This window comes from Choloepus didactylus, chromosome 6 (genome assembly GCF_015220235.1).
Source record: "Choloepus didactylus isolate mChoDid1 chromosome 6, mChoDid1.pri, whole genome shotgun sequence".
Lineage (NCBI taxonomy): Eukaryota > Metazoa > Chordata > Mammalia > Pilosa > Megalonychidae > Choloepus > Choloepus didactylus.
Window position 1 is genome coordinate 126,768,177 of NC_051312.1, and position 13,174 is coordinate 126,781,350.

General features: G+C 39.3%; 1 protein-coding gene across 1 annotated transcript in view; it reads right to left on the minus strand.

Moving 5' to 3' along the window:
• Positions 1-12,960, minus strand: part of ARHGAP20 (Rho GTPase activating protein 20) — a 110,528-nt gene extending 97,568 nt beyond the window's left edge. The window contains exon 1 of the mRNA XM_037841381.1: positions 12,208-12,960. The gene's annotated coding sequence lies outside the window, so the exon portion shown is untranslated. The remainder of the gene's footprint in view (positions 1-12,207) is intronic.
• Between the last annotated feature and the right edge of the window lie 214 nt (positions 12,961-13,174).

Genomic DNA, 13,174 nt, shown 5'->3' on the forward strand with positions numbered 1-13,174 from the left:
TCTAATTCTGAGCTCCTTGGTTTTCAGAACTACAAAGAATTTGGAAAGTGTTCAAAAGACAGCCATAAAAATGATTTTAAACGTTGAGAAAAGAAAGCAGCTATGAAGAGAGTTAAAACTTTTAATTTGGAAATAGGAATAATCTCCAAATTTATGCAGTTATAATATGGAGGATAGTAAGGGCATTTAAGGAAGGTAAGGCAAACAGAAATAGGGTTAATGAGAATCTAGGTTGATCTTGGGTATGGTTCTTTGAGAAATTTACAAAAACTATGAACTAATTTTTGCTACAATATAAGGGTGTTCAGAAACCCCCCATACTATGAATTGCTTAAGGATTCATGGACCCCAGATATAAGGCAGTCTTTCTGAGAATGATGGCTGTTAATCACGGGAATGGATAAGAAAGAAGGGTGACAAATTTCCTCTGTAAAGATGCTTTCAAAATGGGAGTTTTCCAAGGGAACCTAATGTAGAGGATCATTTGTAAACATAGTGCTCAGACTGTGTTTTCAGAGTTATAAAACTGTCAGACATATGAAAAGTCAAATGCTGAACAGATCTACCTTATCTGTGGACTCAGATTCAAGAGAATGCAATCAAACTACAGGCAGAATATTGTTTTTGTTTGAAGTACTATTGTCTGCGTTGAGACTCAGTCTACAGCTAATGAGACATGCAACCCAAGGCAATTCACTCAAATATTAATTTCCATATCTATAAAATGGGAAAATTTGGAAAATAGTTCCTTAGGTCCTTCTATTTCTTATATTCTCATGTCAAATGTCCACAAAAAAGTCACCTTAGATATGCAAGAAAATAATATTACATGGCCCATGAATTTAGGATTAACAGGATTCATTTCTATTGTTAAGTAATGAAAAGGTCTTATGAGCAACCAATATAATCAGGGGTTTAATGAACAGATATAGGTATTAATACATTCAAAATACATAGGTGTCTCTCTTCTGCTAAAAGTATAGGAAAACCAAGGGCCAATGATGACTTCAAAACAATTCACTGATCTACCACAGAATCTGTTTTCAGGCAATAAAGATGTGAATTCTCTTCTTGTTTATAACAACTATATGAAATACAATATACAGAAATAGAACAAGACTATCAACTCCTTTACAAACATATTCTAGTACAAATTTCCTAGGAAGATTGAGATTATGCTTACACTAGCACTAACAAATTCCACAATCATTCAGTGAAAAGGAAAACCTATCTATGATTCTTTGTCTCACAGGAAATGGAAGGGAAGCTTGGAAGAGTTTATGTTTTGTTAGCTTAAAAATCACAATCCAGAGTGTGATTTTTCAGAATGCCCAAGTGCTTGATGTTCATATCCAGATAATCAGTGTATGTCATTCTAAAACTGAATATTTTTAAAAGGTAATCTTATTTTTTTTAACTGATAAACTACATATTAGCCAAAAAAATCAATTCTATTAATATTTTGGGAATGACTCTGTGGATAAGGTATCATTTACTGAGGCTTAAGTAGCACAAAAAACTAAACAATAATTTTGTGTGAGCTAAAAAACAAACACACATGAAGCAGCATCTACCCTCCCACAAATGGGAAAAGATGGTAAAAAGCTTGGAAGAAGTTGTAAAGGGGAATAAACAGTGAAAACTTTTTAAAAATTGTCTTTTCACTAAAGCTATTTGTTAGGAAGTATAATATGAATACTAGAAAGAAACTAGATCTTTGATTTTCTTTGCTGTCTCAGCTATATTCAGTATTGTAGGTCAAAAAATCTATTTGGCCCAAGAGTAAGTGAATAAAGGTCATACTTGAAGGTGAGAACCAAATGTCTGTAATTCGTTTTTTCTTTTATATTTCAATAATTGCACAAAACTGCAGAAACATTACCAGATAATCTGCAAGGTACTTTCTACTTCAGGCCTTTTTTAATTAGTTAGGTTAACTATGTATTCAATATCCCTAAGGCTCCTAGGTCACTACATATATTTTGCTTCATCAAACATTTTGTATTATATTATTTATCTGTCTACCCTTTTCTACAGAGCAGAGACTGTATCTTCTTTCCCAACTTTCTCCCTTCCTTCCATAATTATTTCCTGAAACTTTAGTCTATAGCAAGCCTATCTTTGCATTCCTAAGGCCTAGTACAATGTCTGGCAAAACCTTCAGTTTTATATGAATTTTTAAATCCAACCATTCTTCACCCCCCCCCCCCCATTATCCCTGAATATACACATAGAAAAACAAACAAACCCTTAAGAGGTCATGCTGGCTTGCTATCATTAAGGAAAATGTATGCATTTACATGGAACTGAATGGTAAGAGTCACCCCTGTACACTGCAAACTATGCCTTTTGAAGTGTTAACATTTACCAATTTGAACACATGGTAAACATCTGTCTAATGGTGAATTAAAAAGTTAATTACATTTCAACAAATGGTGCTGAGACAACTGGATATCCACATGTTAAAGGGTGAAGTTGGACCCCCTACTTCATAACACGGACAAAAATTACCTCAAAATGGATCAAAGATATAAATGTAAGAGCTAAAACTATAAAAATATTAGAAGAAACCATAGGCATAAATCTTTATTAACTTGAATTAGGCAATGACTGTTTACTATGACAACAAAAGCACAAGGAACAAAAAATAACTGGACAATGTCAAAATTAGAAACTATTGTGCCTCAAAGGACACCACCAAGAAAGTGATAATAACCACAGAACGGGATCAAAATTTTGCTCCTCATACATCTGAGAAGGAACTCATATCTAGAATTTACAAAGAGCTATTACAGCTTAATAACAAAAAGACAAACAACCCAATTTAAAAATGGGCAAAGGATCTGAATACACAGTTCCCCAAAGAAGATATACAAATGGCCAATACGCACGTGAAGAGATGCTTAACATCATTAGCATTTTGGAATGCAAATCAAAACCATTAAGAGATACCACTTTATACCCACTACGATGGCTGTAATTGAAAAGACACATACTAAAAAATGTTGGAGAGGATGTGGGGAAATCGGATTCTTATACACTGCTGGTGGGAAGGTAAAATGATGCAGTTGCTTTGGAAAAGAGTTTGGCAGTTTCTCAAACAGTTAAACATAGAATTACCATAAGATCCAGAAATTCTACATACTCAAGAGAAATGAAAACAAAAAATTAGTACACAGATATTCCAGTTATGATTCCCTTTCAGCAGCACCCTGGAATAAACAGGGTCAACCACCAATGCTCTCTGCCTAATAATTACTTACAGGGCAGGGCTTTGCCAAATGTTTCATATCATGGCACAATTACAAAATGATATTTTTTATATGACCATGGCACACTATGATAAACAAAGGGGCTCTCTGACTGCCCCAGGTACCCAGTCCCCTGCCTGAGGGCTAAGGTGATGAATATATCAGACACATTATAATGGCTGGGAAGCTCTGCCTTACAGCAGCCCCTCAATTTCCTCATGCAGAGACGAGTACTATGATCCCATCCAAAAAAACATAACAGTAAAAAAAAAATTGTGTTGAATGAGAAGAAAAAACAGGTCCAAATATACCTACATAAAGTAGCAATCACTACTGTAGAGGAAGAGGGTGAATGTAGTAGAAGAATACAGAATATCTTCTGGGTGTAAATTAGGACCTAGGAAAACAGGGAGAGCAAAAGGTTACCGAGGAGCCAGGTTTTCCAGATCTTTGAAACATGAGCTGATGTGGGCACACAAACATTCCACTTTCTGAGTCCACACTCTAGTGACCAGACATCCAGAAAAAGGCTCTGTATTTCAGTTGTGCCACGTGATGGTTGTCTATCAAAATTAGGTCAAGGCTGCTCAGCGCATCACTGACATACAGTGCTGATGGGGCTATTTCTGGTGTTGGTTGGAGGTTTCCTAATCTAAGCTTGTTCTAGATAAAGAAAGTAACACTGAAACAAAATTATAAAATAAACTGGGCTGTGTTGTCTACAAGCCCTGTTACTGGTGGCTAACAGAAGGCAGACACCTCTGCCCCTTTCCAGCCTCCCACATTATGGCTAGGTCTCCTGTTAGTAGACAAAAACTGAAGGTAACCTCAATCCTACTTTACTTCAGAAAACTGCTGCTTGCCACTACCAAATTCAGAATTTACTCTGCAGGCTTTCTGAAACCATTAGGATCTCTATGCCCTTGTTATCCTGATCACTTGTGAAACCAATAGAAAGAACAGGAGAGCAAACTTTCCCCTCAGCGAAAGTTTATTTCAGAGGTTTTTACCAAGATGCTCTGGAGACCTGAGGGTGTGAGTCACAAAGTTCCATCAAATCACAATAATAAAATATACATTTATTTCTTCAAAGCAGTATGTATGTGAATGTATATATGTATTGGTATGCCTGCAAATATATAACTTTGATATTATATATATATATTTGTGACACTTTATAATATGTTTTCTGGCAATTTGAGTTGAAATATAGTTTATTTTCAGTTAATGATCCTTTTCTAGGAAAGCAAGTTTTATAAAACTATAGTTACATATTTTTAAAAATTTTTATGTTGTTCTACGGGGACAATATGCCTTTACTTGGAAATGAACAGCCACCAAGTCCTGAATCGGAGGATAAGAACTGTAAAAGAATTAACCTAAATTAGTTAAATTGGAGAGGACTTCATTTTCTGTAGGTACAATTAGTTGGCTCATGTCTCTTCAGTCCACTGAACATGTTCCATGTTTTGTCCTGCAGAACTTTCAAAAAAGTATATTGGGGGGAGACTGCTGAAATCACAGTGTGATAAACTGCTTCACGACCATCTTCACTCTACAACCAAAAGCAACAACTGCACTAACTTTTTAGGTATCTGTGACCTGGGAATTTTTAGTCGATAGTCTATTTTAATGTGGGGGACTCAGTCTTCAAAACTAACAACTACTTATTATACAAATGAGTAAAAATAAAAGACTTCTTAATTTTCATTTTATAACAACTACAATTTTTTCTGTTCTAATATATGAATTTTGGAATCACAAAATTAATTTTTCTTGTCATATTAAAATTTACTATTGTGTTCACATTTTAAGTAAAAATAACCAGTGAAGAAAGAGCTTTTTCCTAGACTCAAGATTCATGAAATAAAATGTTCACTGAATTGAGAGAGTTCCAACTGGGTTTCCCACACACATGATTTTCTACAGCGGAATCCTCTGAGGTATAGAATTCAGTGCACCTTCACATTAACTCTGAAATATAGTCCTGGGAGTTTGTCTGGATATTATGCAAAGCTTTCCAACAGCAAACAAGACAGATATCAGCATGGAGATCAGGCCTGACTAAAGAGCTCCTGAAACAAATCTGCCTCACATAAAGCATCCAAAAATGATAGATACCAAGACATAAAAATGAGAAATATACAAGGTAACTAGACCAGTGATCATGTCATTGTCATTATTAGCCTATACGTTCCTAACATTTACCTAACAGCAGCAGTGAAAACAGCATTCAATGGTAAATGGAGAAGAGTAGACACAATGCTCGCAAAGAATGACATAACTTTTCAGGAGAAAAACTCCTCAAATCTGCTTTTACCAGCTGGTTATACATAATCCAAATCTACTCTTTACTTACATACAAATAACAACAAATGCAGTTATAATCTAGTTGAAAAGAGAAATGCAGTTGGAAGATCTGGGTTGAAAATCTGTTGCTTACTAGATGTAGCCTTGGCAAGTTATTAACCTCTGAAGGCTCAGTTCCTTCTTCTGTAAGAGAAAGCTAATACATACCTCATATAATTAATGTATTATATATAGCTAGGCATTCATTTAAAGAAGTTTGTTAATGCCCTTTACCATTCCAAAAGTCAACCATTAGCTTTTTGCTCAAGTTTCTGCTTTATAATGCTGGACATCTATGGCCTCTTAAGGATGATTGCTTTGAAGGATAACATTCATTCATAGGAAGGGGAATGTTCTGGTATTAAATTAAAAAAAAAAATCAAACTCCTTTTGTTATTTTACACCCACTTTCACATGTTAAAAGAACAAATGACTTCTGCAGACTGTTTTCGAGTGTTTTCATTCACTTTCTTCTGACTGTAAAAAGGAACACTGTGTGATACACAGCATATGGGTTATTAATCCCATTTTACAAAGAAACAAAGTACTGTCAGAAGTTCAGAGGTCACATCTGTGATAAGAGGCCTGGCCTGATTAATCTAATTCTATTTTGATAATTCCATACTCCTCCATGTACCTGATTTTATGCAAATCACTTTATGAGTAACTCCAGAAAAGGGCTCAGTGGGATGCTGGTTTAGCCATGGGCACAATATTTTTCTCAACACTGAAGAGTAAAACTAAGGCTTATGCACTAAGATGTCTCATTGAAACCCCAACATTAAGACACACGTGGCCAAAGTCAGCTCTGGGGGTGTTCTGGCATGAGCCACTGTAAACAGATCGGAACCCAGATAATGCAGAAAGAAAAGACAGAATGAAGTATATAACAGCAGCTGCTACATTACAAATGTTAGAGCTATTTTAAAATTCTTTTGCCTTGATTGAGTTTCTGTGCCTATAAGTCTCTCTTCCCAATCCCAATACCCATCTTATTTAAAGAGTGTTCAATCAGTATACGAAATCAAAGGGTCAGGGTGTTTGAGTCTGACACAAGTCATTCCAAACTGAAATGATTCTAATATGTGATTCCGCATCATTTCACAAGAAGTGTTCTGTCCAAATGTGGATATCCTCAAGGATACATTCATATGTTCCAGCTGAATTTAAAGCATTATTTGTACGCTGCTATAATATTTTAGAGCCTCATTTCTAGGAATTACTCTACAAATCTATTTTGCACTCTTTTAAAGAGCCTCAGTGATGGGAAATCTTTGTCCTCTGAGGGTGGATTTAATTTTTGGAAATAGTCAAACTTTCTGATTAGTGAATAAATGTAGGTGATCCAGTGAGGTAATTCTGCTTGAAGTTAAAATAATGAATGCGGTCATAAAGTGAAAAGACCAACTTCTTATACAGCAACTATAAACTACCTCCTCAAACATACCAACCTCTTTCATCATACCTCAGGACCTTTGCACGTATTTTACCCACTTCCAGGGAAAAATAGCTTTATAGCTTGCTCTTTTTCACTCTTAAAAGTGTTAAGGATCAATTAAAAGAGGCTTTCCTTGAACACCCTAAGGTAGAGTGGTCTAGCTCAATAGCCACATTTATGTAAATCAGGGTCATACTTGTTTCTTTAACAACAATTACCACCATTTATTTCTATTATTGTTATTGTTTTTGCCTCTTTCTATACACCTGTGACATCCAATAAAGTAGCCACTAAGCCCCTGAAGGCAATTTAAATTCAAGTTAATTAAAATTGAGTAAATTTAAAGAAGAAAATCAATAAATTAGATTTCATCAAAATTAATAACTTCCATTCTTTGAAAGGCATGGTTAAGAGAATAAAAATACAAGCCACAGACTGGGAGAAAACATTTGTAAATAACATATCTGATAAAGGACTGGAATCAAGCAAAATTCAATGATAAGAAAACAAATAATCCAATTAAAAATGGGCAAAATATTTGAACAGGCACTTCACTAAAAATCATATATGGTGGCAAATAAGCACATGAAAAGATGCTTAATATCATTAACAATTAGAGAAATGAAAATCCCACCACAATGAGATACTACTTCATACCCACAAGGATGGCTATATTGAAAAAGACAAATAACAAGCACTGGTGAGGATTTGGAGAAACTGGATCCTTATACACTGCTGGTGGGAATGTCAAACTACTTTGGAAAACAATTTCACATTTTCTTAAAAAGTTAAACATATGCCTACAGTAAGACCTAATCATTCCAGATCTAGGTATTTACCCGAAAGAAACAAAAGCATATGTCCATACGAAGACTTACATACAAATTTTTATAGCAGCTTTACTTATAACAGTCAAAAATAGAAACAATCCAAATGTCCATTAATGGTGAATGGATAAACAAATTGTGATCTATTCATACAATGGAATACTTACTCAGTAATGAAAAGGAATGAACTACTGATACATGCGAAAACACAGATGAATCTCAAAATAATTACACTGAGTGAAAGAAAGCAGACCAAAAAGAATACATACTGCATGATTCCATTTATATAAAATTCTTGAAAAATGCAAATTAATCTATAGTGACAGAAATCAGACCAGTGGTCATCTGGGAATGGGGAGGAAAGGAAGAGATTAGGAAGGGGCATGAGGAAACTTTAAGGGATGATGGCTATGTTAATTATCTTGATTGTGGTAATGATTCCACAGGTACATACATATGTCAAAACATCAATTTGTAAACAAAGTACGTATGGTTTACTCTATGTCAATTACACCTCAATGAAGTCATTAAAATTTTTTTTAGTTTCTCAGTTTTACCAGCCACATTTCAAGTACTCAATAGCCAAACGTGGCTAGTGGCTATTGAATTGGACACTGTGGTTGAAGAACAGTTCCAACATTGCAGAAAGTTCCAATGGACAGCACTGCTCTAGACCAGGGGTCAGAAACTACAGAACTAGGATCCACCACCTGTTTTCCTAACTAGAGTTTCAATGGAACATAGCCATGCCCATTCATTTACGTTACTGTCTATGGCTGCTTAAGCACAACAATGGCAGAGTTAAGCAGCTGCAACAGAGACTGTATAGCTTGCAAACCTATACCTAAAATAATGGCCATTAAGAAGAGGTTTGCTGACCCTGCTTTGAATCACAAACTATAAAGGACAAGGGCCATACCTGTCCTTTCACAGCTGTATATACCCCAACTAACATTTACTGCATCCTAACATACAGCAGGCACTGTTGTAAGGCACTGAGGAGGCAGCCTTTAACAATACAGATAAGGTCCTTATTCTCATGATTCACAATCTGGTGAGGGGCATGTGTAATATAGAATAAGTTAATAAATAAGAAAACATCAGGCAAGGGCAAATTATGAAAATAAAACAGAAGATATAGAATATGGCCCGAGGGCTACTTCCACTTAAGTTGTCAGGACAGGCTTCTTGGAGGAACTAAGTTCTGAACAATAGGAAAGAGTCAACAACGCAAGGATCTGGAGTAAAAGAGAGAACAGCAACACCAAGGTCCCCAAATAGGAGTAGATTTGATGACTTTAGGTGTGAAAAAGAAAGTCTCTGTGTCTGGAGAATACACAAACAAGGGGAAAAGGTAAATGAAGTGGGAGAAGCAGACAGGGCTAAGGAAAGGGATCTGAATTTTATCCTAAATGTGGTAACAGAAAGCCCCTAGAGGATTTTAAGCAGGTGAGCAATATGATTAAATTTACATTTTTAAAGACTACTCAGGTGTTGCTGAATGAAGACTGGGTCGTGGAAGGGCAAGAAAGACGTCAGAGAGACCAGTGAGAAGGTTTCTGCCAAGGTACAAGTGAGAGATGGTGATGGCTTGGCTTTGACTACAGTGGCAGCAGTGGACATGAAGGGGAGAATTTCAATAAAAATTTCGGAGTTAGAACCAACAGGTCTTTCTGATGGATTAGTTGTTGTAGAATGAGGAGATGACAATGAATACTAGATTTCTGGCTTAAACAACTGGGACACAGTGGTACAATTCAGAGATATTAGGAAAATTACAAATAGTAAGAGCTAACATTTATCGACAGCTTATTTATGCCAATATTCACTCAATTTCAAATTTAATCTTTCCAAGAACCCTGGGGAGGTAGTTACTATATTATTCTTTTCATTTCACAAATAGAAAATTAAAGAAGTTAAGTAACTTGCCCTGGTCAGAAAGCTACTACCAATACAATGTAAGCTTGAATCTAGGTCATCATACTCCAAATTTCGTCCCACTGTACAAAACTGCCTCCTTGACATCAGTTTTGAGAAAGGAATATGAACTATGTTCTAAGCAATGGCCATACCACTGGATTAAGTAATAGACTCCCAAGATGATAAACATGAAAGATGCTACTGTTTCACTTGTTCTTTAAGTCCTATTACTTTAAGATCACCTCTACTTCCATAGAGTAAAAGATGTAATGTCATCTGTGTACTTTCGAAGCACTTTTCTCTGGCTTTATCTCTTTAAGTCCCATTTTACCAACGAAGGAACTGAAATGAAAGTTAAGTGATTTGCTAAACATCACAGAAATAGTGATAGAACTAGAACTAAAAGCCAAATGAATGGATTCTGTACACTGGTCTAATCCAATAAACTGGTGTCTTTAAGCTCTTTTTTTTTTTGACAGTTCATAAGAAATACATTTTATGTCATTTCTCAAAATACACACATATATATGAAACAGAAAAAACTGCTATAAAAAAGTCCTTACCCTTATTAATGCACAAATATTTTCTATTCTATTTCATTTTAAAAAATGCTGATTACAATTAGCACTTTAAACAACAGTGACCCAAGTTTTAGTAATTAACACTAAAACCATATGGTAGGCTTCTTTAGAAATAAGTCTTACAACTCACTAAGACTACCAAGCACCAAAATGGCAAGACAAAACATAAACAAAGATCGATCTGTGGAGTATTTAGGATACATGCAGACTGTAGTCTATAAGAGTATAAATGGCTATGATTCTATGAGCTACAGTTGGGGATTTTTTTTAATTCTTACTTTTTTTAATTCTTACTTTCCATTGCTGATCTGGAGGTCTGAAATCAGATGTGCACGTTACTAAAACACAAAATATTCAAAGCAAAATAAAACAGCTCCTCAAACTCCTGATGCCTCCCCACAAAAGGGGGTAAAAAGCTGTAAGAAGATCAGACTGCCCAAACTTACTTCTTTTGAAAAAAGGAAAAAGAAAAGAATGGTCTGGAAATAAGTCACCTCATTAAGTTTTATAATTAAGGATAGTATCTTAAGGACAATGGCTATGCTGAGTAAAAAGAACATGGGAAAAAGGGCAAAGTTACCCTTCATTTATTGGACAAGTGGACTACTACTACTGATAAATGATCACGCTCTTCTCTAATACGTTCTCGCTTTGCCAGCATGCTTAATTACCCTTACAAAAAAAGGAAGACAACTGTTAAGGAAAATAAATCTTTGATTTTTCCTAGTTCCTAAGTAATGTAAATTACTGAATATTTACCTTCCCAAATACGGCGCTAACCTGGTGAGTTCACATATTTTATCTGGGAAGACTTAATTACACACACACACACACACACACACACACTCCATCCCCACCCCCATACACACACACACCTGGATCTCTGGAGGGGAAAAGCGACAAGGACAAAGCGCAGCCTGAATACATCAAAGGCTAAATCTCAGCCGGCGTTACAGCCCACACATCATCAAGTTCACGGACAGCCCTAGATGGCTACACGACACAGTCAAGGTCCTTGGGAGCTCACATACACTCCTATACTCAGAACGCTGATCTCACCTCTCTTCAACTGACCTCTACACAACCCAGGATCCTAGTGGGAAGATTTATGAAAGGCAGTAAGATCTGACGGGCAGGGCAGCCTGTGTAACCCCTTAAGGCTCTAATGATACAGACACAATTCTTTTTAAGATATTTCTTAAGAAAGAGTTCGACAGTCTCTCTAATCTCGACGTGTTTGCAGGGAAACTGGAGGGGCACCACGACGACACCGGACGAAAATAACCAAATATCGGAAGATCTTGAACAGGGAGATAGGGGGAAGGCAGGAAGGGCTAGAAATCCTCAAATCAATTCCTATGAGAGCCCATCAGCAGAGGCCGGTCCACGTGCACTTGCTTTGGGAATCATTCCAAAGAAACCTGATTCCCACTGGAATCAGTACGCCGCACCGCGGATGTGTTTATCGGAACCGAACGCTACAAGTTGTTGCCCGCGTCCCTCCTCCCAGATTTGACAGGGGTGTTCCCTGCCCCCACACCGCCCCCGACAACCCGATCCCTCTCCAGCTCAGAGCGAAGGCCCCTCACGACCCTCCACAACCCCCAGCTCCCACCCAGCCCGGTTCTAGGCCAAACCAAACCTCCGTGTCCCCGCAGTGTCGACCGTTGGCATCCCAGACAGCACCTCCCACTCTGACCACCACCTAGGAGAACTAGAATCGCTCCGAGAGCCTCACTCGGAACGCGGAAGACTTCCCCCCAAATCCCACGGGGCCGCCGCGCCGCCGGGGGCCAGGTGAGGGGCTGAAACCCCGCGGGCGTCGGGAACCGGCCGCCTACCTTCCTCAGGACAGGCTGCCGCGCACAGACAGGCGCCGACGTTCCTGACCACCGCGGAGCTGACCTCGCCAACAAGCGGTGCACCAGGAGACCTCGGGGAGCCGGATGAGCCGAGCACTCAGAAGGGCCAGGGAAAGGGAGCCCCCAATCCAGGCAAGCGTGCCGGACAGAGGGAGGAGCCGGGGCTGCCTCTGCGGCGGCGGATGGAGACCGGCAGGGAAGCTGTGGGTTCTGCTTCTGGAGAATAGGACGATCGATGCGAAGAAGCCGAGGGTGACGTGGGAGGCGGCGGCGAGGGTAGGCGTGAGGAGCCGGGGATGGGGATAATGTCCGGGGACTAACGCCACAGGGCGCGAGCCTCGAGCGTTAAATCCCTGAGGCGTCCGGCTTCCGCGCCGCGGTCGCGGAGGGCGCGCGCTGGCTGTGGGGGCGGCGGCGCGCGAGGAGGGCGCGGACCCTGTTCCACGTCCTCACCTTCTTGATGCCGGGGCCTCCCGCGATCCTAGACACTTCTGTCAGGGAAGAGGAGCGCCCCGGCTGCCCTACTAGGGTCTCCTGCTGGGGGAACATCGCTTCCATGAAGACTGTGAAGCAAATCCTAGCCCGGGCGGACACTACACGGTGTTGTCCCCTGGACGGCGGCCGAAGGGGCAAGGAGGCCCGGCCACCGCGCTCAGGCGAGGAGCCGAGCTCCGGTTGTGGGCAGCGCGCCTCCCGTCGGGGCCTTGTACAGCCGCCTGCACTTAGCACCACGGGCTGGAGACGATTGCAGTATTGACCCCCCGTCAGCGCCGCGGCCCGCCCAGCCTCGTGCCCGCCCCCTCCGTGACCGGCGCCCCACGCCGGGACCCGCCCCCGGCCACCCTCTGCCCTCCCCGTGGCGTCTCGGCCTGCGGCGCGCCGAGCTCGGCGTCTTTCTATATATATGTCTCCATCTATCTATATATATATAAAGGCACTGGTGACC